Below are 24,633 nucleotides of genomic sequence, written 5' to 3' on the forward strand. Positions count from 1 at the left end.
AAGGCAAAAGTATTTATATTCAACCTCTCATTCTAAGAAAGTATATTTTTATCCCCTTTGTGGTTCTAAAAATAAAACAAGCATATATTTTATATATATAAACCATTGGCCTAGAGTACAGTTATTGAGTGTGTGAAACCATTTGCTGACTGAGTGTGTACAATAAATGCTTTACACTGTCCTCTGGTACTGCCTTACTGCTCGACCAAGCTACCACTTTAGAGAGTAAGGTCATACCTAACTTTAACCTCTATCAGCCCCTGGGGGACTGTGGACTCTGTACACCCTGTACCTATTAGGGAACAGTATATACAGAGCCACTTTCTCACACCAGCGCACTGTTGACTGCTGGCCTGCCAACTTCCTGCGTTTCCTGATAAAGCGGAGAAGCAGACTCGTTGATTCCATGAATAAACATTGTATGTGACCCGTCTGTGGGTTGTCAGTTCGAGCTGTCTCTCTCTGCTGGTGACAGACAGAGGCCGAGAGCCGCCCCCTGCGGGAGGAGATGTAAGCGTAGAGGAGGGGTGTGTTCAGGTCTACCTGTTAGATTAGGACTCCTGGGTGATGCGGGCCGCCCATCCATTCCCCTCTCTTCCGCTCACGCAGGTCTGCTGCACTCACTGTCGCGGTACAATAGGAGGCAGCAGGTAATATTAAGCATCCTGCTGATCGATGACAAACGATGGCAACCCAAGGTCTTCCGATCACCGGCATGACCCTTATTGCTGAGATGGGATCAATCTGCAGGGCCCTTGTCAGACTGCATGTCTGTGTTTGCTGAGTGTGTGTGTCTAGAGGGAGTTGTCCCTCTCTCTCTCTCTTTTTTATTTAATAATACACACCTCTGTTGGCTTGTGCGGTTTGCTTCTGCACTTCCCTGTCTGTGTGGTAAAGCAGTGCATAGAGGAAGTTAGAGTTGTGAATGTTGTGCGAGAACTATTGGTCAGACATGGCATTTTTCTTTACGAAAATGTCAAACCTTTTGTGGTCAGTGGAGACAAATAAACCAAGTCGCTGTAATCATCTTGGGCCTACTCACTACCCTTTCACCATGGTACTCATTTCAGGGCATCTGTCATGTGTGGGTTAGTTGTTCCAGCAGGAGATATGTGCATTTGCTTTTCACATAAACTGGAGACATGCAAAATGAGATTGGTTTTGTGATTCTGCACATGAATTATACATTACGTCATAACATACGAAGAGTTAGTTATTGATGGGTGATATTGTCTCACTGTTGTCGTTATCAGCAGCTTAATGCCTGCTTCCCTTAGCAAAACCACCCTGTACCTCTAAAGTCGTAGAAGTCATTGTTTGGTACCACTATAGATTATTTGAATATGTCGAGTTGCTACTACATTTATTTTTGAATGACTTGGTAGAAGAAATTGCTCTGTGTTAGGTAAAACTTAGCTCATATTGTATTGCTTATGTACTTTTTGGAATATTGAAACTGTTTGAGTTATTGGCGTGCTATATAAGAAAAGAAGCATGCTCATGTTTTCATATTTGTGATCTCATCCTAATAATGTAGTGTTATTCATAGATGTATACATTTACCAGTGTAGCCGTTTAGGCCTGTGTGGTTGTGACGGTTTTTCGGAGCAGACTTTGCTGAATGTTGTTATGTTTGTGGTCACTATACACTACAGAGGAAACATTTCTGATCCCCATCTTGAAGGAGGTTAAATTCTACCTAGTGAGGCCGGCTATGCTTTTTCTGGACATGTTGGGAGATGTCAGTACATGTGTTTGCATGGGGCACTTTTTAGGTCTCGGCTCGAAGGCTGCGCTTGCGCAGTCTCGCTCCGAGATTTAATGTTTAGGAGTGGGGCTTTAACCCGCCCCTTTTTTTACCTCTTCTCCATTGGCTGGCCTCTGAAATACTGGTCAGCCATTGGAGAAGAACATTGTCTCTCCAAACAAGCCCCGTCTTTTTCGGATTTGGGGGCGTGTTTTTTCGATTCCCGAATCCGAAAAACGACGCTGCGTTTCTCTGAGGCATTGACCTCGGAGGAAGGCAGTGGTGTGCTCGTCCTCTCCCCCACTCCTCCTCGGGGGCAGCACCCTGAATATGGAACAACACTTGGCAAAGCCAAAAGTCCTGGCTTGTTGTGGGCGCATATCAGACGTGTGTTATATGTCTAAATGCAATAACAGACAGCTTTTAGAGGCACCGAACACCTGTGGGTGGCGCGCAATGGGAAGGACAGAATTTTACTTTGTATATATAAACCACACCAGTAATTACAGAAGGCGCGTTTCTAGGAAAGGATTCCTAGTTACAAGTCTGAAGGCACGCCCCTTTTAGCCCTCTAGATCACGCCCTCCGCACACACACTTTTTAATCCCTTCTAAAGTTCTGCAAGGCATACCTGAAAAGGCAGTAACACTTTTGACACTGAAACACTAACAAATTCATGCGTAGTCACTCACACACACATATAAAAACACACATTCATATATACACACACGACGACGCGACGCTTAAAAATTGAAACATAGTCGTGCTAGTGCGAGGGGGGCACCCCAAAGGGCCTTTGTTATGGGAGCACTTGGAAAGGAGTGGGTTTCCTGCTGGGCTGGAGCCTGCTCAGGCCGCGGAGGGGGCAGTTGGGTGGGAGGGGGGGGCATCGAGGGCGTTGGGCGGGGAGGTGGTGGTTTTCACCACTGGGAGCTCTTAAGACATTTCCACGGCATGTCTGTGTGACGAGTTTCACACAATGATTGAAAATCCGCCGAGAAGCACACATAGCGAACTTTGCACTAAATTCTAATTTCTTCCCAACTTATAAATTGTAGAAATTAGCATAATTTACGTGAAATGTGAAAATACATATAAAAATTCCCTTCAACCTAGGACGCCAGGTCAAAAAAAAGTTGAATCAAAGCGTGGAACAGTCACGGGGGGCTTCTGAGCGCTGTACATAGCAGATACATACATTTATTTTAGACAAAGGCGGTATGCACACGATCCTTGCTTTCAAACACTTTCATGCGCCCACCTGCTATTTTCCAGCGCTTAGAAACGGCAAAATAAGAAAGCAAGATATCCTGTCCATATGCTCCGTCACCTCCGTACTTATTCTGTGCAGAAAATAACGACAAGGAAAGGGTCAGGGAGCAGGGCTCAGTCAAGGCAGCTAGTTCAGCTGTGAAAGCGCCTCGAGCCTGCAGCCCAATGTGCTGTAACGAATAAGCTAAGATGTGCTCAAGTCCCAAAAGCACTTTAAGCGATCCCTAGATTGTCAACACATATTGAATACCTGGTAATACATACAGGATGTATACAAATCTTAATTGCGAAAATACTTTCCATCTGTCATCATTTTTCGAGGCCTTGGAAGAGAAAGTTACTCTCATGGCTGGCTTTAGAGCGTGTGACTGGTGCCACCGCACAGGGCGCCGAATTCCGAGGGTGCTGCATTTAGAAATACCTTAAGGGATTAAAAGCACCAGCTGCAGAGTTCCCTGTGTGACCAGCAACATTTTGGTGGTTATAAAATGAAAAGATAACCCTGGAGAGATCAGAGGTTTGTTTAGTGTGGTTTTGAATTATCATAAAGCAGAGCAGAGGGTTAATGTCCCTGCTGTAAAGCACCTGCACGTCACAGGACTGTAATTTTTGCAGCTTAGTGGGTTAATGGGTTTTGTCACAGAGAGCCTTTTGTTACTACAGTTCATAAGTTACAATCCTATTACAGCATCCTGCGCTATGAGCTGCACGTAAACAGCAAGGCATAGGTTTAGAAACTTCTGTTTTTTTCCCAGTCTTTCATTGCTAAAAGGCATTAGTCTGGGAAGAAATAAATTGGGTTAACCTTCAAGGTTTGTCCACCACAATCCATACTGAAGTTCACCTCCACTCTTGCTAGCAGGTCTATTAAACAGCACAGCCAAGAACAACAGTGACTCTGTCACTCAGGTCACAGGACCCTTGAGAAGGGCCAGCTCTAGGGCAGTGCAACCAGTGTGACCGGGCGCTGACTTTGGGAGGAGACATCATGTTTACAAGTAAATTAAGGTTTTACAATCGCCTGCTACCTCCTTCCTGGCCTCCAGCAATTTTCGGCAACAATAAAAATGTCATGATGACTGGGGTTTAATGTTCTTCCTACAGAGAGATCGGAGTTTTGTCTAGTGGAAGTTTTGACTCCAGCAAAGGTAGCACATAGGGTTAATGTCCCTGCAGCAAAAAACATGTACCATGCAGATCACAAACTTCACATAATGTAAATAGGTCAGTGGGCTTCTGCGTGTGTGTGTAGGTGGCTCTGTGGGTGGCTCTATTTCTGTGTGGGTTGCTCTATTTGAGTGGCTCTGTGGGTGGCTCTGTGTGTGTGGGTGGCTTTGTGTGTGTGGCTCTGTGTGTGCCTGCAAATGCAAATAAATCTCGCATTTGAGAGTGATTAAGCTATTCACATTATAAATAACAATGCCGTTTCTTTAAATGTTTTAAAAACAAAAACATAAACAAAAATAATGTCATGAGCAATGCCAATAGCTCTAACTTTAACAATGCCGAGACCGTTGCATTGTAAATGCTTGTTAATCTGTGTGGTCAAAATTCGAGGGGCTTGGCAGTGTTATAGGAATTTCCTTTCTTTTTATCTGGGCAGTTGAAGTAGTTTTTATCCACTATTTATTGTAAAATGGTTTTTGTATGTTTTTAAGAACTTTGTTTAACGAATGAAAATGTTATATATTGGTCTTTACTTGAATGTAATGTTTTATGTATCTTTTATGGTTAAGTATGTAACCGAATAAATCTATCTATCTAGCTATAATATTCTTGATCTTAATAGGATGCAGTTGACATATACAATATGTTATTAAAAATTATTATGTGACCCCGTAACATCATTTATTCAAAATATTACAACAATATCAGCACTTGAGTATTCATAACTGCGTATTCTAGAGAGATGGTAAATTGCATAACTGTTTTTAATTTCACGATGTATATCTGTTTATTTAGTTTTAAATGGATGCATATTTTTGAGTGTTTACCTTGCAAGTTGTGGGAAGAATAGAGTTTGAGTTATGCTTGAAACTGCCTTACATTTCTAAGGGAGGGTGACAGATTAAGGGACACCAACATACCTTCGTGTGTGTGTGTGTGTGTGTGTGTGTGTGTGTGATACGGAACACATTTAACTATGGGGTATTGCATTATATCAATAGTTCATGCAAAGGAGATCACAACCTTCATGTTAACAACATCCCTGTGGTGACTGGGCCTTAGGCCCACATGCAGAAGAATGACTGGACACAGACACAGGATTACTGGTGCCGTAACTCACCAGGAGCACGTGCGCTTGGCCCCTTTTATTGTTAGGGTCACCTGACTGTTGACGCCTGTGGTGGGTGTTCAGTGTGGGTTACAGGGGAAATGGAACACTAGAACGTATCCAGCCGGATACTACATCCCTCCCAAACTTTAATGAACGTTCTAACGAATGAAGTCCGAACCTGTGGGGGGAAAACACAAGTTGCAAACAAAATATACATCGGTGATTAGGACTTCCACGTAACCTCTTCGCTGATGGTCAACTGCCGGCGATGGTAATCTTGCGGTCGGGACCACTCTGTCTCCTTGGCACGATATCCAGGAGTTCGTTTGGACTTGCACCGTGGAAGTGCGCCTTACAGTCTCTTTCTGGTTCTGCCGTCCATGAAAGTGTAGATGGACTGATGGTGTATCATCGTTGTTCTACTTTCCGGTGTATGGTCCTGGTCGAGGTTTTTCCTCCAACTAGTAGTTGTCTTCTTAACAGGACTCACCGTTGCAGGATATCCCTCTCACGGATGCCCCTCTCTCGTGGGTGTCCCCTCTCACTGGACGACCCGGAGGCCCTTTGTTGCCAGGCTTCCGCTGGACCGGTGGACTGCCGCCTTGTCGCTCCAACCACGTTGGAGGAGTCGCTACGGGTCCTCTCTCTGTGTCCGAAGCTCCGCCTGAAAAGGGTGCTGTTGGCACTTGGTCCTTCGCGCTCTGCCTCTGTTCTCCCAGGATCTCCAAAACCGGCTTCAACAGTCCATCTCTCGTTTTGGGATCCGCTGCCACTGGTGTCCCTGAGGTCTCTGCCCCTTGGATATCCACGGTCTTGTTTCCATGACATCCCAGAGGTGGTTGTTACCAACGGACCGGCCTGCTTTCCTCTGTCATCCCCGGGTGACCTTCGGGTTTGCGCATCGACGTATACTCCCAGTGGTGCTGATGTCTTTCCCAGGTAATGAGTCCGGCTGTCCATGCACCTTCTCACTTCCTTCTTCGGGTACTCCCCTTCCGGTGTGTGTTATGTTGATCTGTCACGCACACCTCTTTGCTCTTCTCCTTTCCTCTTCGGTTTTTCCCCTTCTGGTGTGTGTGTTGATCTGTCACGCACACCTCTTTGCTCTTCTCCTTTCCTCTTCTCTCCTTCCATCGTCGTGGCGTCATGCAACTCAGGATCTGTCTTCCTTTTCCTTTCTTTGCGACCTGATCCAGTCTTCCTACCTTCTTGCTAGCCCTTACCAGGCTTCTCCGTGTAGCGTGCACTCTACACGTTTCCCTCTGGTCTTGTCCCACCACTAGGACACGGTCTCCCTTTTCGCTCTGTGACTGGACCAGTTGTTGCGACCTTCTGTCTCGTAGTTACTTCTGATTTCGAGTGGTGTTGTTGGACCTCTTGTCCTTCTCCTTCTGGTCCTCTTCGCGGACCTCTTCTGGGGTCCTCTTCATTGACGTCCCCTCGGTCTTCCTCTTCTCTCCCGCTCTGACCTCTTGGCAGGTCAGTGTGCTCTCTGACCTCTTCTAGGTCTGCATCCTCCTTGCGACCATCTGGTGGTCGGCGTCGTCCTCCTTGTGACCACCTTGCTGGTCGGCGTCGTCCTTGCGACCATCGGGTTGGTCGGCTTCGTCCCCCTTGCGACCATCGGCCGGTCGGCTTCTTCCTCCTTGCGACCATCGGCAGGTCGGCTTCTTCCTCCTTGCGACCATCTTGCTGGTCGGCGTCTTCCTTGCAACCATTGGGTTGGTCGGCTTCTTCCTCCTTGCGACCATCGGCTTCTAATTGCGCCCTACGTTTGCATCGTTGGGCGCACTTGCTGCGCATACTCTTTAGTCTTTCATTCCTGAAGCTGTAGCCGCTGTTCTTGTGTTGCTGCGCACTTGCTTGGTGCTGGGTTCCTGAGCCACCCTTGTCTTTCTGGTGGTGCTCCTGCCTTTTCCTGCTGCTGCAGCGACAGCCTGTGGCCACCAGGAATCACTGCACCTTCTGTCTCCGCTATGTTCAGGGCTCCCTTCTAGCCGATATCCTTCTTGTTATTGGTGAGTCCTGCAGCTCCTGTCTCTGCGCTGCCTTTCACTTTAGACGCTCCTCAGGGTTCCCTTGACACTATGAGCTTGCTCCTCGTGCACCATGTTCGTCTTGCTCTCCTTCCTGATTTGCTTGTCCCGGTATTCAGAGCATGTGCACTGCCTCACTATTGGTTGTGAGTTTCAAATAGCTGTTCCTGTTGTGCATTTACGCACTCCTGACGCTTTCCGGTGCGCTCCTCACACAATGCCTTAGGTGCATGCCTTGTCGCCTCCTCGGGTTGCTCGGTCCTTGCTCTCCTTACTTATTTGCTTGATGCACCTCCTTGTCATCAGGGCAGCTTTCCTGCAGTCATCCCTTAATGGGGATTACAGCCGCTTCCATTCTTTCCTGCTGACGGTGGTCCTGTTCCTCGTGGGCTGCATGTTGCGCGCGATCCCACAATTGGCCATTAGATGGCAGCGTGTCTTTCTTTCAAACGTGATCCTGGCTGGTTTTGAAATAAGGACCCTGAGGCCTCGCTCTGTCTTCACTCCGTGGGACGTCTTCACCCGGCTGCTGCACCTTTTTGGGACTCCCCCACAGGCACTCTCAGCCAGGTAGGCGCTATACACGCTTTATTTATGCCTTATCTATTTGGTGGAAGTGTTGTTTGTGCCCACACGATCGGGGCTGTTTGCTGCACATTGACAGGCAGGGCAGCTCTTCTCTCGGCCAGAGCAGCGTCACCCCCGCTGCTGGCCTCACCTGCTGTGTCTTTCCCCACGCGGCTGCTCCTGCCGCATTCTTTTAATCGCCTGCCTCTGGGTTGTGCGGGGAAGCTCTCCGTGTGCGGGCGAGGCCTCGCTTCATTTGGTGCTCGCCTGCCACATGTGCACACTTCTCTCCGTGCGGGACACTTGCGCTGGAGGCTGCTCTCCTGCCCCTACGCCAACGGCGTTTCGCTCCTCGGCCAGTTACAACCGCATGCACGGCCGCTTCCCGAGACACACGCAGGCAGTTAGGCACGACCGGAGGACTCCGACACAGTGAGTTCCTTTCGTCCATATCAAAGGTGCGCAGGGCCTTCGCTGCCACGCACTGCTCAGCGGCTCTCCCCCTCACTTCACAGTCTGGCCACACACGATACAGTCGCCCCCAACTTTTCCGCTGCCCTCGCTGCGCTGGGGGCTTGAGCTGGTGCCGGAGATGGCTGGCTCTCTGACAGGCACAGTCTCTCTTTTCCTCCCGGGGCAGGAGAGTGGGTAGCTACTCCGCTCTCGGTCCTCCCGCCGTAGGTTGACCTCACTCGCAGAGATCTCCTCCACACTCTCGGACGCGGGGTGGGCTCCCGCTGGCCTCCCTTTCAGTTTCACTCTTGCGCGGCTCCTCACCTTTGGCCGGCGGGCCTCTTCTTCCACGCGGGTGGGCTCCGCGTGGTTCGCTGCCACTTGCCTGGTCGCGCCCGATGCGGGTGGGCTCCGATCGGTCCGCTCTTCACCACCGGGCACGGCGGCAGGCTCGACGGGGTCGGGGTGGGTACCCGACCTCCTCCTGCGGGGTCACGGCATTGCGGCCGATGCGGGTGGGCTCCGCTCGGCTTGCACTTCCCCACGGGGCACAGCGGCAGGCTTGACGGGGTCGGGGTGGGCACTCGACTTCCTCGCCTTAACTCTGGGGCGGCTTGCCTGTCCGCCGGCGATCAGGCGCTTCTCGCCTGCTGGGGTGGCCTTCATGCAGGCCGCTCTCTCCCCCTTTTCACATTAGCTGGGCTGCTGCACGCCAGGGCACAGCCCCCTCGTCGCCATTGTGGTGACTGGGCCTTAGGCCCACATGCAGAAGAATGACTGGACACAGACACAGGATTACTGGTGCCATAACTGGCCAGGAGCACTTGCGCTCGGCCCCTTTTATTGTCAGGGTCACCTGACTGGTGACGCCTGTGGTGGGTGGGTGTTCAGTGTGGGTTACAGGGGAAATGGAACACTAGAACGTATCCAGCCGGATACTACAATCCCCACATTAAAGGTCTGACCACTGTTTATTGACGCATCACTAACTTGAACAATGCAGTATATTGATTCCTCCACCTGGGAAGCCGGGGATTGGGAGCAGCTAGTCCCGCACGCAAACATGGCCGGCATCTTGCTTTCCTCTGCTGTGCAGCAATGTACTGTGGGGGATATTTATTCAACTTAACGCTGACAGTCCCGCTTTATGTTTAAATGGGAAAGGGATCGAGGAGGGGCAGGGGGCTGTCAGTAGTGCTTTCGCCTTCGCACACCATAAGAGTGCAGTTAGGTCCAGAGTTAGTTCGTGTTACTTCTGACAGCAGCACACGTGCCCGAAGTTCACCTGAGTACAGTTCTTGCAGTTTTTTAAAAATGTTTAATGTTCTTAAGGTACTCACTGTTCAAAAACACAACTGCAGTGGGTTGAGTGGGGGAACAGAGCTGTACATTCTCTAATGGCAGGGCTGCTGGTTCTCCAGTAGGTCCAAGCCTGTTAAATATAATTAATCTTTCAGTGAATTAGACTGAAGAATCAACAAGCTTTGTTGTCTCAACGATGGACCTAAATCGTTCATACAGAGGTGCTAGGAAATTTATAACGTGGCCATACCTGTGCATTTAGAGCAGTGGTTGCCTGCATACTCAGCTGATGCCATATATTCGGCAAACGGAGTATTGCTCTCTGGGGCATGTGTATACATATCTACTGTTTTGAGACACAAGGCAAAAAGACTTAAACGCACATTAGTCTTAACTAGGGGTGCTACAGTACTTGTGTGTATCAGGACCTGAGGACTCTGATTCCATCTGTATTTTTGGGTGTCAGTACCACATTCTGAAAACGTTTCCATCATCTAAACATTGTGACTCATAGAGTGGCTCATATGATTTCGTTACTTTCTCATACAGATTCTTCATCAGTTCTTGTCCAGGGCTGTTTCAATAACTATATATTGAAGCTGCCACAGGTTTGTAGCTGTACAGTCCCTAGCTTGCTTGCTGTTAGTACTTTTAGTTCTACTTCTAACAGTTGTTAGTGTTATTGTGATAGTGATGTGCAGTAGCCCTTAAGACTTGTGTAGCTTTTTGTTTGATGAACGTGCTTTCATAAACAATATGAAATCCATGGACAAAAAAGTAACATGTTAAGTACCGTTCAGTTTGTTTTTACAGATTCTAGTTTAGTGCAAGAGACTACTTGTGATATATTCACTTGGACAACAGCAGTGCATTTGTCACCAGAGCAGGGATTGGCAACTACCGTTTTCACAAGTGCAGCAGCTTTTACTGACACCATCTCCCAATGCATCTTTGAATGCTCATAGTGCATCACCAGGTTTAGGAAACATGTTGTTGGTTTAAAATTGATCCAATTTCTTGACGTCAGCAGCAATAACTTTGACTCAGTTCTAGCAGCAGGTGTTCCATTACAATTACTTTCCTTGTCCAAAACCTGTATTAGGGTTACCACATGGGTACCTGACCTGATGAGCTCATATCCATCACCTGTTCCACCTGTACATCTGGCTTACTTTCATCTTTTCTTCTTGGAAGCACCTCTTTCTTGATACTTTACCCTCCCCCCACGCACACGGCTCCACCGACGTACCCGTTGTGTAGTTTGTTGCTAGGTTAAAGATATATGTCTCATACCTAGAGCTAGCCTGATATGTTATAAATTATATGGATATAACAGTGCTTTGATGCATTATAGGTTTCAATGTAGGCATTCGAAATTCTTAATTGTATGAACCCACTGGTGCAGCAATCTGCCTCAAATTGTTATAAGTCCATTCTTTTTTCTCCCAACGAGAGCCAATCTATCCCCCTTTAAGCCAGGTACTGCCAGTTATTTTATTTTGCACAAAAGGCTAGTATCTTCAAAGCTGGTAATTTACTCGCAAGTATGGGTGAGTTGATAGGTGTGCATAAGGAGAAGGAGGCCTTAATGCTGCTCCTGCCAGCTCCTTATAAAACCCCTTACTCTGCTAACTTCTAAACAAATACTGCTTCTATACTGTCATGTAACAATAACCCCACAACCACCCAAACCTACCCAACCACAGTAGTAACCTAACACCATCTTATCTGACCCACCCATCTCTACTACCATTTTAGCTAATCTTATGCCATCCATACAAAATTCATACCCCACCTCAACCTTTCCTACTGCTACCTTACCCACTCCCAGTCATCCTTACAGGCATCTAACCTGACCTCATCAATCGCTCCCACCAGCTTATCTAACCTTTCTGCACTTGTTCAAAACATATCCAACCTCACAGTTCCATCCCACCCCTTTACCAACCTCTCCCATGTCGCCCACCATCAATCACAACCTCTCCCATCTCTCCCACCATCTTACACAACATCACCCTTTAGTTCCACCATCATTATCAACATACCCTTCAAAATCAAAATCGTCACCAACCTCACCCATCTTAGATACAATTCTGATCTACCTCCTCTATCCTGGCCTCTGTGTTACCCCGCCTTAGGCAACTATGCTCCCAAGTCACATATCACCCATCTCTTGCGTTATATTATCCTCCCACACACAGTCAGCTTTTTTCCAACCTCACCACCTGTACCCTGATCTTATCCACCCTTACCTAGCCCTACCAGCTTTTCTTCAAACCTTCTTTTCTTCTTACACAACCTCACAAATATCCACACCCGCTTTGTCCAACCTGATCCATCCCTTCTAACTTCTTATCTGTTAAAGTTAAAGCCATTTGCTTTGCTATACAATACCATTAGCAAAGCAAATGGCTTTAACTTAATCAAAGGTGAGACCCATTGCATTTTCAATGCTTGTTGTTTTGAAAATCTGGTCACCCTAATTCAGTGGGTATGTTGTGGCGAGATTTATCGTACTGGCCGGACAAGATTACGTGTTGGATGTGAACGTGCAGAATCACAGGTCAGGGCAGGTGCCAGAAGGAGATATCACTTGTTGGGTTTCCGCTTTAACTGAGACAGGTTGGACTGGATCCAGTGCACAAATTATACAAGTGCTTGACGTAGTAGTGGTTGCAAACGTAGTACAAAAGGAGAGGAGGGGTCCGCTTCCTAACCCCAGGGAGGGAACAGCTTGGAGACGTAGGAACGCATTGTGGTATCGAGAATGAAGTTAGTTACAGGGATAGGAATACTTGGGAGTGAGAAATTAACTAGAGGTAAGGGTGGAGCGAACCCCTGACCTCGTTAAAATGACAATATTAATTAGTTATAAAGCGCTCGGACACAAGTCATTATTTATGGAAATGTGTGAACTATATGTGAATCACACGTGTGCATTTTTTGTAGAGAAGAACCTTAATAAGGGTACAGATGGACGAGGCCTTAACTGATAGTACAGAGACAACAATCGGCGCTAGTAATTATTGAGGTAATGCACTGATGTTAAAATTGTAACCATGAATCGGGAATGGGTACCCTAAGCATGGGGGGGGTTTCTGCTAAACGTTACCCTTTAAAAGAATGGATGGTCACTGTGGGAGAATTCCTGTGGATGGATCAAGAGAATTATGGAATTGTGTTTTTGTACTTTAATGGGGAACATTGGAGGAATGTTCACTGATGTACTTGTTTGTTCAACTTACAGCCCTGATGATGTCCAGTTTGGACGAAACGCACTGGCTGGATGGTCTGTTGTGATGTTTTCTGGATGAAATAAATGAAGGTTTTGAAATAAACAACAAATTGGAAATTTATAAAGACTACCTATGGACTTTATTTGAATGGGACTATTATTGAACTAGTACCAAGCATCCAGCTTGTGAAAATTGTTGATAAAGGCGCTCCTTTTTGCTTAGGTTATAATTTACATGATAATAATAAATACACAATATTCATTCCTTGCCTTTCAAAGTATTTATTTAGAAAGTTTTATATAGCGCGAACATGACCACCGAGGATACCAGAGCGCTTTACAGTGTGCAGAAGGACGTGTACATGCAAACACACATATTCAACATAGTGAAAAGTACATAGATAAGCGTCGATTGCCCGGGAGTCAAGTGGGGATGGCAGACTGAGGCAGATATTTCTTCATCAAGAGCCCTTTAACTTCTATTTTGAAGAGGACAGTGGAAGGGATCACCCTGACTTCAGGGTGAAGAGAGTTCCAGATCCTTGATGCCAAACCTGAGAATGCTCGATTGTAGGTCTTTTTTTCTTGAATTTTTGTAATTTTTGTAGTTTGAGTAAGAGGGTGCTGGCACTTCTGGGGGCTCTTAATCCACATCAGAGCTCCAGTTTCGGAGCGAAGTACATCGGGGTCTTGAGGTGGATGGCTTTGTGTCATGCATGCAATTTTCAGCTGTATCCGAGCTTCATATGGGAGCCAATTCAGGGCCAGCAGGTCCGGAGACATGTGTTTGAATTTGTTAGTGCCCGTTACGAGCCTAGCCGCAGCATTGAGTGCCGCCCTAAGGGGAGCCGTTTCCACTCTGGGCAAGCCACAGAGCATTGCACTGCCATAGTCCAGCTTTGCGATCACCAATGCTTGCACTGCAACCTTTAGGTCATGAGCCGGGAGAAAGGGTTTGAGCTTCCTTAGGATGCTGAGTTGGAAGCTCGCTCTTTTGGTGAGGGAACTGATGTGCTTTTTCACGTTCAGACTTTTGTCTAGTATAATGTCAAGCGAGGAAAACGAGTCCACAAGGTGGGGTCTGCAGTTAAAACCATTGTTCAATGACCAGAGATTGCTTATGGGGTGAGATTAGGAGGAATTCTGTTTTTAGCGCATTTAGTTTCAGGTGGTTACGTGTCAGCCAGCTTGATGTTTCCAGCAGGACTGAGTTGAGGGACTGGATGTCCTCAGGGGAGGTGATCTTCCGGTAAAGTTGCGTATCGTCCGCATACATGTGATAGTGAATGCTTGATAATTTCAGCATTTCTGTTAGAGGCTCCATGAACAAGTTAAAGAGCATGGGAGAGAGGGCTGAACCTTGGGGAACCCCCAGCGTAACCGGTGCCGGATGGGACATGGATTGGTTCACCCTGAAGCGTTTAGATCTATTCAGGAAGAACAACGAGAACTAATTAAGCACAGGCCCAGACAACCCTATCCTGTTTTCCAGGAGGTCAATTAGGTTATCACGTTTGACAATGTCAAATGCTGACGAGAGGTCAAGAAGGATCAGTAGGCACGACTCCTTGTGGTCCAGCATTCTTAACACATCATCGACAATTTGCGTTAGAGCCGAGTCTGTGCTATGGCCTGAGCGGAAACCAGATTGGCATTGGTCCAGGAGTTGGAAATGGTCGATGTGGTTGCAAAGTTGGGCAAGCACACATTTCTCCAGGAGCTTTGTTAAGGTGGGGATGTTGGAGATTGAGCGGAAGTTATGAAGGTCCCATAGGATCAGCAGTAGGTTTCTTTAAAATTGGGGTTACTTGACCCGATTTAAGGTAATCTGGAATAGTACTTTGCCGAAGTGATGCATTGACAATCGTGGTCCACAATGTTAATAAGGAGGTTCTCACTTCCGGGAAAAGGTTCGATAGCAGCGGGTCGTTGCAGTGGTTGGAAGGTTTCAGTATCGATAGCGTTTTGCGTATAGCGCATTCATCCAAGGTGTGGAAGAGGCTCCAGGATGCATTGTTTTTGGGGAGGTGGGGTGGCGACGGGCCAATAAAATCCCTACCAGGTGGACAGAGTAAGGTCAGTGGACTGACGGGCAGATCGTAATTCAGTTTCAATCTTACTGGTCTTATCTGTGAAGAAATATGCGAATTCTTCACAATTAGGCAATGTCTCTTGACCCAGAGGTGCGGAGTTCGGATGGCTATTGGCTTGGGACTTGATGGGTTCGAACAATTTTTTGGGATGGTTTTTTGCTTGGTCTAGCTGAGATCTGAAAAAGGTGGCCTTCGAGCATCTGATGCGTGTGTTATATATGCTTCTCAGGGATCTTAGGTGGTAAAGATCAAGGGAGGGATAGGACCACTATAACCTTTCAGCAAGTCTTAGTCTTAATTCTGAAAGAAGAAACTTTTCAGTAAACCATGGTTAGAGGAGATTCTTTTAAGCTGTAGTGGAGCGACCAAGTCTAGGACGTTCAACATTGCGTGAATATAGTGGGCCGTAAGGTTGCGGACATCCGACATGTTCGGTGGTGGGAGGAGGGGCAGGATGTTATCACAGAGAGCAGTCAGATCATGCGGGTTGATGTTTCTTAGGCATCTTTTCAACTGTTTTGGGTTCTTGGGCAGGGCTTTACTTGATCTTACCAATTCCAGGATACGGAAGGTGATGCAATAGTAGTCTGTCCAATCACATGGGAGGATCGAATCAAGGAGGATGGAGTTGGGCTTACCAATGACAAGATCTAAGGTAGCTCCTTTGATATGAGTAGGGCTGTCACAGATTTGGATTAGGTTGAGGTCAAGAAGGAAGGATTTCAGGCTATTGACCACCACGTCATTTACATCATTCCTATGGAGGTTGAAATCTCCCAGGAAGATCTGAGTGCCATGGGAGCCTGCTTTGGCCGAAATAATGTCCATGATCTGTTCGGTGAAGGGAAGGTTGTCACGAGGGGGATGGTAAAACGTGTGCAGTTTGCAGGAGTGATTGTTGCCACCAGTCACTTCAATGCATAGGTATTCACAGGACGGCAGTAGGTCAGTCTGTAGTACCTTCACTGTAAGATTGCTCCGATGTAAACATGTGATGCCTTCACCTTGCCCACAGGATCTATCCAGCCTAATGATATCATAGTTGAGAGGAATTAAAATGTCCAGGAAGGGGGCAGCTGAGTCATTTATGAATGTTCGTATCGGAGAGGGAGGCTCTACATCTGGAGGGGCGAGCAGGGTCAGTAGGGAGCGGAGCAGAGGCCCACCTATGAAGTATGTGGGAGACATGAGACTTGGACCTCCGAGCGTCGGGCGGGGGGGATGGAGCCCGAAACACCTGCAATCGGGGCGCGAGTGGCGATGGTGATTTTTCGTGGTGGCACAGTGAGACAGCAGCAAAGAGACTAGAGGTTCGTATGAGCCATCAGAAGGGACTGGAAGTCAATGGTGAATTAGGGGCAGTAAGTTCAGAAGTTTTCCTTCTCACAAATTTGCCATAATTCTCACGAATGCCAACAATTAAAACATGTAGATCGCAAAGTTTTCACTTCTCATTTAGGTAGATTCGAGAAAAACTATAAGAAACCTTCCTCCAGTTTCAAAGTTACTAGGTAAGCAGTTTTAAAGTTAACATGCCAGAAAGCAACATATCCGTTTTCAATTCCAAGGCTTGTCGGCACTATCACAATTCAATCTCTACACATGAGTTATTCTATTTTATATGGGTGATCATGTTTTATAAATACATGCTGCAGACTGGGATCCTTGGGTGAAGCACCACATTACGGCAGGTCACAAAGGGCAATAGGGTCGTGCACACGTCACTTTGTTGGGTCACGATAAGCCCAGTGGGCTGTGAGTTGGGTAGAATGAGGCAGCGCTAGCAGGGAAAGAAAGATGTTTGAAAATGAGATGTTAGCATTTTCTCAACTGTTCGCTGGGGTGGGTAACGGGTGATGTCATATTCAGGGAAAGAGGTTCAGCATGTGAAAGCTTGAAATGTAAATTGCAGCAAGTCTCTGTCCTTGCCATACAAAACTATTCAATCCAATATATTGATAATAGTTTTGTATGAACCTGCAGCTATAGTCCTGCAGATGTAAAGCACTAACCACACACCAGTGTTATTACTCAAGTCTGGCATCTCTCAAATCGACCTCCGAAACCTAACAGGAGGGGCTAGAATTCTATGTCAGGACCAGAGGCTCGGATTATGCTTATCTCTTCCTTAATTTTCCACTCAGCAGCCTTATCAACATGTAAAATACAGAAAAGCCTACAAATACCATGAGTCTTTGTATTAGCGAACCAGTAACAACCATAGAGCTAGTCCCAAATAAACAGTAGCAAGGAACAGCTCTTCCTCTTTCTTCGATGCTCAGCAGCCAGTTAAGTGCTTTTCCTTACTATTGTTATATCTGTTGGTACCCTGTTGCATACCTCGTTGGGGGTGGTAGTGTGGGGTCCGTTGTTCTCCTGGTTTTGTGCTGGCGCTCGCGCTGTTTCCAGGTGTCGGGACACAGGTTGTAATTCTCACGGCCTCTCCCCTGCAGGGAGGGCTGTTCTTCAATCCCCTCGTGCCGGTCCGTCGACTGAGGCGAGACTACGGTAGACGAACTGTTTCACGTGCTTTTCACTCGAGCAGTCTCTGCTGCTCTGTTTTTAATGTTAATGGTCACCGCAGGCGAGTAACTGCGCGGTGCGCTCTGAGCATGATAGAGAGCGGGGCGCTCGCGCGTACTTCCTGGACATAAAGAGATTCCTCTCACATCCCTGGCCTTAATGCGCGTGTGCTCCGAATCCGATAGAGGGTGAGGCACTTGTGCATGCAGTCCGGAAAGTGGGGATTCCTTCTTTGCATTCCCCACATTCTTGACTTCTCTTGCTGCGCTGCCACTTCCGGCATTCACACGGCAGACGTCGTGCGCACCTCCGGGAGCTTCGGTTTTTTCCTGGGTGACATTATAATCTACTTTAGCCCAGAGTTTTTCCCCTTGGTAAATTATAAGATAATTTTAGCATTTCTCATTGGCTGCAGAGTGCGGTTTCTCTGAGGAGCGTTCCATCCATTCCAGCCTCACGCCCATGAGCGTATCCTGTCCCAAACAAGCCTTGGCTAATCCAAAACAGTATTCTACCTTTTTCCTTCAGTCTGGTGCTCGTTCCTTCCCTAACCTACCACCTGGCCATTGCAGGTAAATACTATGACTGGGAGCCAGTAGAGGAGGAACACTCCGATACATGTTAAATTGGTGGATGCGATTGATGCTTCCTTGGAGAGAGCGGCCTCCCCAGCGCTTGAATCATTAAACTGACGGTCAGGAGGACCTTGGTTCCCTCGTCAGAGATGGACAGGGAGGGCTCCCTCTTCTGGCGCAAGAGGCCCCCTCCAGGAGTAAGGGTAAAGCGCACGCAGAACCCCAAGAACCGCCTCAATGGATGCCTTCGTTTGGCTACTCCAGGCCTCCCTAAATAGGAGCTATGAGGTCAACGCCCAAGAGGATTCCCAACCGGGAGAGACCCCCGATGAAGATTCCTGTCCTCAAGATGAGGCAGAAGACAATACCGGGGTGAACACCGATGTAGACGGTGACTCGGATAATGACAAGGTCCGAGTAGACCCTAGCACCCGTAAGGTGGCACCAAGAAACCCCGGCTGGAGGCACCTCAAACCAACGATTCTACAGATACCTCAGGGATGTTAAATCCTGAAAACATTGATCATACCCGCTCTGCGGATTGGATACCAGCGCCTTCGATGGCGTCTTATGTGGCCAGTCACATCAGAAAACCTATGGACCGAGAGGTCCGCGGCTGTCTGAAGGCAGAATGTCCCTGGCCCGCACTGGCGAATAAGGTGGCTCACACCCCTGAAATTGACTATAGAATGGCGACTTTCATTACCAAATTTATGAAAGACCCCAAAAAAGGTCTAGACCGCTCTTGGCAGTATTGCCAGGATAAGGTGCTTGATGTCCTGGGGCCACTCAGTAAAATTCTAGGCGCGGCGTAAGATGCTAAAGAGACTGGTCAAATGATAGATCCCGTGATACTCTCGGGTTGGGCCCAAAGGGCTTTATTTTTCCTCGGAAACGCGAAGTGTGCACTTTCACCAGAACGCAGATGTTCTCTGCTCATTAAAACCGAGCCCAGACATGGCGAACTAGCCATCACGGAGGCTGGCCCGGTGGCGAAGGGAGGTTTCTTCGGAGAACTGTTCATAAAAGAACTCTCCTGGTTCGTGAACACTTTCTCCTCTCCCGATAAGGCTCAGCAATCCATCAAGAAAGTGTTCAGTCAGCACATTTTGGAGGGGCTGGAAGAGGTAGGCGCGCTTCTCTTGCTGAACAACCAATTCCAGCCCTCACAGGCTCCAGATTAAATGTTCCATGCAATGGCAGGGCCAGAAATGGTTTGGGGGCTGCTACCCCTTGAGAGGCCACGGCAAGGGCCATGGAGGAAAAGGCGGCTGCAGTGGAGCCAACAACGCACCAGGAGGTGTCGCCAGTAAGGCATACCCATTCTTTCTTACCAGGGGTGGGGGAAGGTTGCATGGGTTCCTGCACAAGTGGGTGGAGATTACACAAGACTCTTGGGTTCTACGGACGGTCCCCGGGTTTCATATAGAATTCCACTGCCCACAGCACCAACGGTCTCGACATCGACCTCTGGTCTTCTCCCGAGAAGGAGTGCAGGTGGTCGACAGAGAGGTAGCAGAACTCCTCCAAAAAGGGGCCATTGTTACTGTCCCCCCTCATCCCTGAGGCTTTATCAGCAACCTTTTTCCTGGTCAAAAAGAAAGACAAGGGTTTCAGGCCAGTGATCAATCTGCGGTATTTCAATCGGTGGGTGGGCTACCACCATTTGAAAATGGAAAGGATCTACCTTCGCAGGGATTTCTTTTTACCAGGTGACTGGATGGTACGGCTCGACCTGAAGAATGCTTATCTGACAGTGCTGATCTTTTTCCCCCACAGAAGCTTCCTTCAATTTCAATGGAGGAACTGGTTTTACAAGTTCACTTGTCTTCCGTTCAGTCTGTCCTCAGCTCCTTGGTGTTTTACCAAGTTGTTGAGACCAGTCATGGAATGACTCAGCACACGGGGTGTACGCCTCCTAGTCTACCTCAACGACATCCTCCTGATGCAACAAGAGGAGGAGGTGTTGCTGTCCCAGCTTCGAATGACTCAAACCAACCTACAGGACCTGGGATTTATCTGGAACGATCTGAAATCGGTGTTCACCCTAGCGCAATACATGACTGTCCTAGGGTTCGAAGTCGACACCGTGCAACAATGCCTGCGATTGCCCCAGCCAAAAATACATTTGATTCGCAGGGAACTGCGCGCCATACTTTGGCGAAAGACATATTCTCCCTGCGGCATTTGGCTTGGATCGAGGGTCCCTTGTCATCTTCGATCCAGGTAATTTTTCTTGACTGTCTTCATTATCGGGCTCTACAACACCTGAAAAATCAACATTTACATCAGGCCTAACATACACCCAGCACATTGCCCTCTCTCCAGAGGCCCGCTCAGAGCTGCTTTGGTGATTAGAGCACATGCAAGCATGGAACGGGAGGACCATTTTTGGCTCCGCTCCAGAGCTGGTGATAGAGTCAGATGCCAGCTGCCTCAGTGGGGACGTTACCACAGATGGTCACTGGTCAGAACATGAGGAGTCTCTCCACATCAATTGTTTGGAGCTCCTGACGGGTTCTTTCGCGATCCAGAGCCTAGTAGCCAACAAGGCGGCCTGCGCCATTCTGCTAAAGATGGACAATATCTCCGCAGTGAGCTACATCAATCGTCGGGGGTGGGGGGCACAAGATCCAAGGTTCTGGCGGATCTGGTGAAGGACTTTTGGAACTATTGTCTCAGACACAATCTGTCCGTCATAGCGGAATATCTTCCGGGGAGCCTCAAACAGATGGTGCATTGGCACTCCAGGCACCTGCAGGATTTCAGTGCCTGGAAATTAGATCCCCTGATCTTTCAGAATGTTATGGGACAATGGGGCCCATGTCAAGTGGATCTCTTCATCTCACGACCAGATCCACTCGTGGAAGCGACAGATGCATTTCTACAGGACTGGTTTCCATTTCAGGGGTATGCATTTTCCCCCTTCTCCATGATTCCTAGGCACACAACACTAATCAGGCGAAAAAAAGCGAAAAGTGATCCTGGTGACGCCACTTTTGACATCGCAAGTCTGGTTTCCAGTTCTACTGGAACTTTCTACAGATTTTCCAATCCAACTACCCTAGACTCCTCTTCTGCTAACAAGCTGGAACGGCAAGTTGCACCCTCTGGTTCAAGAGGAGACTCTGACCCTCATGGCCTGGACGATTACAGGAGCCGTTGGGAAATCCCAGGCCTTACGATGGGGGCTTCCTCGCTTATCAGAAAGGCATGGGCAGAGTCTACAATCAAACTATACAATTTCAATTCAATTTCAATGTATTTATTTATTATGATTTAAAACTCCAGTGAGTTCCACATAAAAACATATATCCACTTTATCAATTTACCCATCACTTAAAAGGTGAAAATCAAACTATACAAATCGGCGTGGCGCAAGTGGTCACGTTGGTGTCTGCGATGGGGTTATGATCCCATGGGGACAGATGTAGTTCACATTGTGAATTATTTATCAGACTTAGGCAGAGAAAGGTTTCGCTTACCGTTCGATCAATGCCAGTCCGTCCACAATCTCCGCAGGACATGTCCCTCTACATGGGATCCCGTTAGGAGAGCCCCCCTTGGTTTGTAGATTGATGAGGGTATTCAATTGTATTTTCCTACATGTGCAACGTATTCCTCCTTATGTGATGTAAACATTGTCCTCAGACTATTCCAATCCTGGCAGGATAACCAATATCTTTCACGAAAAAGAACTAACTGGAAAGGTGGCCATGCTTTTGTGCCTGATCTCTTGTAAACGGGTATCAGACGTACGAATGCTTGAAATATCTTCTAGTATTTTCCCTCCAGAAGGTGTGTCCCTTACAATTGGCCAACAGACGAAATCCAATACTAGGGTGGTTCATTATCCGACGTTTCTGGATCACCCTAAGTTGTGAGTGGTACGTTGTCTCAAGGCTTATGAGGACATGACTGAAGAGTATTGTCCCCTTGGGTACTCACATCTTTTTCTTTCATTAAAGAAACCTTTCAAACCAGTCTCTTCCACTACGATTGCATGCTGGGTGCGATGGATACTGCAAGAAGCTGGAATAGAAACCTCAACCTTTGGGGCACTCTCCACAAGGGGTGCCATGGCGTCAAAAGCGTTTTCACTAGAGGGGAGTCTGGGGGACATCCTCAGGGCAGCGGATAGGTCCTCGAATTCCATTTTAAGGCTTTTTTATTTCAAGCCTATCTCATGCATGGCCTCGCTAGTGGTCGATCATCTTTGAACTAGCATAATCCGAGCCTCCTGTCCTAACATAGAATACAAACTTTCCTAGCTATCAAGAAGGAAAGTTTCAATTCTACAATGGAGCTTTCCTGTTTGTGCCCTCCCTGGCATCTATGGTATAGACTGTTGGATAAGTATATCTCCCTTTTGCAAGATTACATGGCTAACGTTGGTTATTGATCAGGATGTATTGTTTTCTACGATGAGTTTTGAGATGCTCTTTTGTGCCACTGTCTCTAATGTACAGATTTGTACTTATTTTGCACTGTGGTTGGATGTTCTGTTGGCTCTTCTGTTTTATCAGATACGGTCTCTTGACTTCGCAGGGTCGGATCAGAAACAAGATTATTGATCGGAAAGCAGGATAACTTTTGTTTCGCTTGAAGAAATAGGAAATGGGGTTCCTTGCTACTGTTTAAATGGGGTCTATCTCTATAGTTGTTACTGGTTTACTAATACAGAGACTTATGGGGTTTGTAGTTTTTTCTGTATTTGACATGTTGATAAGGCTGTGGAGTAAAAAAATAAATGAAGAGATGAGCATAATCCTCGCCTACGCATCCTTAATAGAATTGAAACTTTCCTTCACAAGAGCTTGGAATTTTTATATTTAACCCTCGGAATGCAGGCCATACAAAGGTCTCTGCAGTACGTGAATTGCCCACTGAGCTGCTTTGGTGACAAATCTGTGTCTTTAACATCTGTCTTCCTCCTGGTCGGGATTTAGCATGTATTCCACTTGTATTTCCAGTTCTATGTGTTTGTTTTGAAAGGGCGATATGTTCTGAATCTAGCTATTTTGACTAATTTCTTTCTGGCCTTGTTACAGACATCCTGGCCCTGCTGGTAAAAAACTAGCCAGGTGGCCGCCCCACACCAATTTCTCCACTTTGTACTGCAGCAGTAACAGAACACAGTAACATAATTTGCAGCCTGCACTTGATTTCAGGCTGGCAGCTGCAGCCTCGGCAGTGTGCGCACATGGCAGCATCCTGGTCCGGGTGGTCAGTGAGAGAGGGTAATCCTGACTGAGGAGCAGTACATCGATCAGAGCAGCCACCTAGTGATGGTGCCACATCAAGGAGTGAAGCCCCGGCAACGGTGGCTGACATCTACGGGGAGGGAGGGAGGAAAGGGGACGGGTGCCAGAAAAACAAGCATTTGCAATGCAATAGGTTTTGCATTATTTAAGTTTGAGCTATTGGCATTGCTAAATAATGCACACCAATAGCTTAAACTTCTCTCTCAGTGGCTTCCTTTAGAACATGTGAACATCAAATATATGATGTCACCCCCTCTGGAGAGACACAAACGAGCTGTCCCCTTGAGGCCCAGTCATACAGATTAGGCTCAGCCTTAGCAGACTAAACACACCTCCCCATCACTCAAGGATGTAGGGATGCCACCCCCTGCACCACCCATCGAAAGGCTTGCACAAGCACCACACTGCCATTATCAAGCACAGATTTAAGCTCTTGCCTACACTCAGACTAACATATTCACCACTCCAATTACTTTCACATTTCAATCCTTAATGGGTTTCGGAGTACTGTGCTACTCGCCGAAAAAGCGCTTAGATACCTCGTCAGGGCTAGTAAGCGCTATATAAATGCAATTGCATTACAATGCACCGCCAGCTGAGCATGGATGATGCAACTTGACTGTTGAGGTTAGCAGTGTGTCACCAGTAACAACCGAAAGGTGAAAGGTGAGAGGATAACAGGACAGAAGGGAGGGAGTTACGACAACATGAACAGAAAAGATGGACAAAGGATTCAAGCACAACACACTTCACTCATGGGGATTTATTCTGCGTCCAAGTGTTGCGAGGCGGGTGGCTGTCAAGCCCATTTTATATTAGCATGGCGAAAAGCATGTTTGTGCAGTGAGACTGTGTCACTTTACAACCCTAGGCCCCGCTCAACAGGTTTAGATAGTGGTTGACTATGAGGTATTAAGCGGGTGGGGAGGGGGGGCTTACCTTGCCACCTATAGGTGACAGCATGGCTGTTGCATACAGACCACCATTTGGGGAGCCCCAAAGAGGTACGTCTAGAGAAAAATAAAAGGAGTTTAATTTCCCCACTAACTTGCACTGGAATGGAGTTACTTTTAGGAGAGAAAGCTCCAATATAATTTTTTTTGCCGTTGCATGGACCTATGTTTTCAGAGATGCCCATCCAGCTGCTGAATTGCACACTGTGAAACTGGAATCCATGTCGGCTGCCTTGCTTAACTAAATGATGTGATCCTAAGCAAATACTTAATTTTACCGTACCAAGCCTTGTTATTTATTTATTTATTAATATGAGAGTACCGTGAAATACATG

General features: G+C 47.3%; 2 protein-coding genes across 3 annotated transcripts in view; one reads left to right on the plus strand and one right to left on the minus strand.

The window, feature by feature from the left end:
• Positions 1 to 24,633, minus strand: part of KIRREL3 (kirre like nephrin family adhesion molecule 3) — a 4,147,526-nt gene that overhangs the window by 1,481,387 nt on the left and 2,641,506 nt on the right. The gene's annotated exons all lie outside the window — the stretch shown is intronic.
• The window catches only part of LOC146856673 (uncharacterized), a 178,349-nt gene continuing 159,003 nt past the window's right edge, over positions 5,288 to 24,633 (plus strand). For both annotated transcript variants that reach the window (XM_085647176.1, XM_085647175.1), the window contains exon 1: positions 5,288 to 7,903. The gene's annotated coding sequence lies outside the window, so the exon portion shown is untranslated. The remainder of the gene's footprint in view (positions 7,904 to 24,633) is intronic.

The sequence above is a fragment of the Triturus cristatus genome, chromosome 3_2, assembly GCF_964204655.1.
Source record: "Triturus cristatus chromosome 3_2, aTriCri1.1, whole genome shotgun sequence".
NCBI classification, from domain to species: domain Eukaryota; kingdom Metazoa; phylum Chordata; class Amphibia; order Caudata; family Salamandridae; genus Triturus; species Triturus cristatus.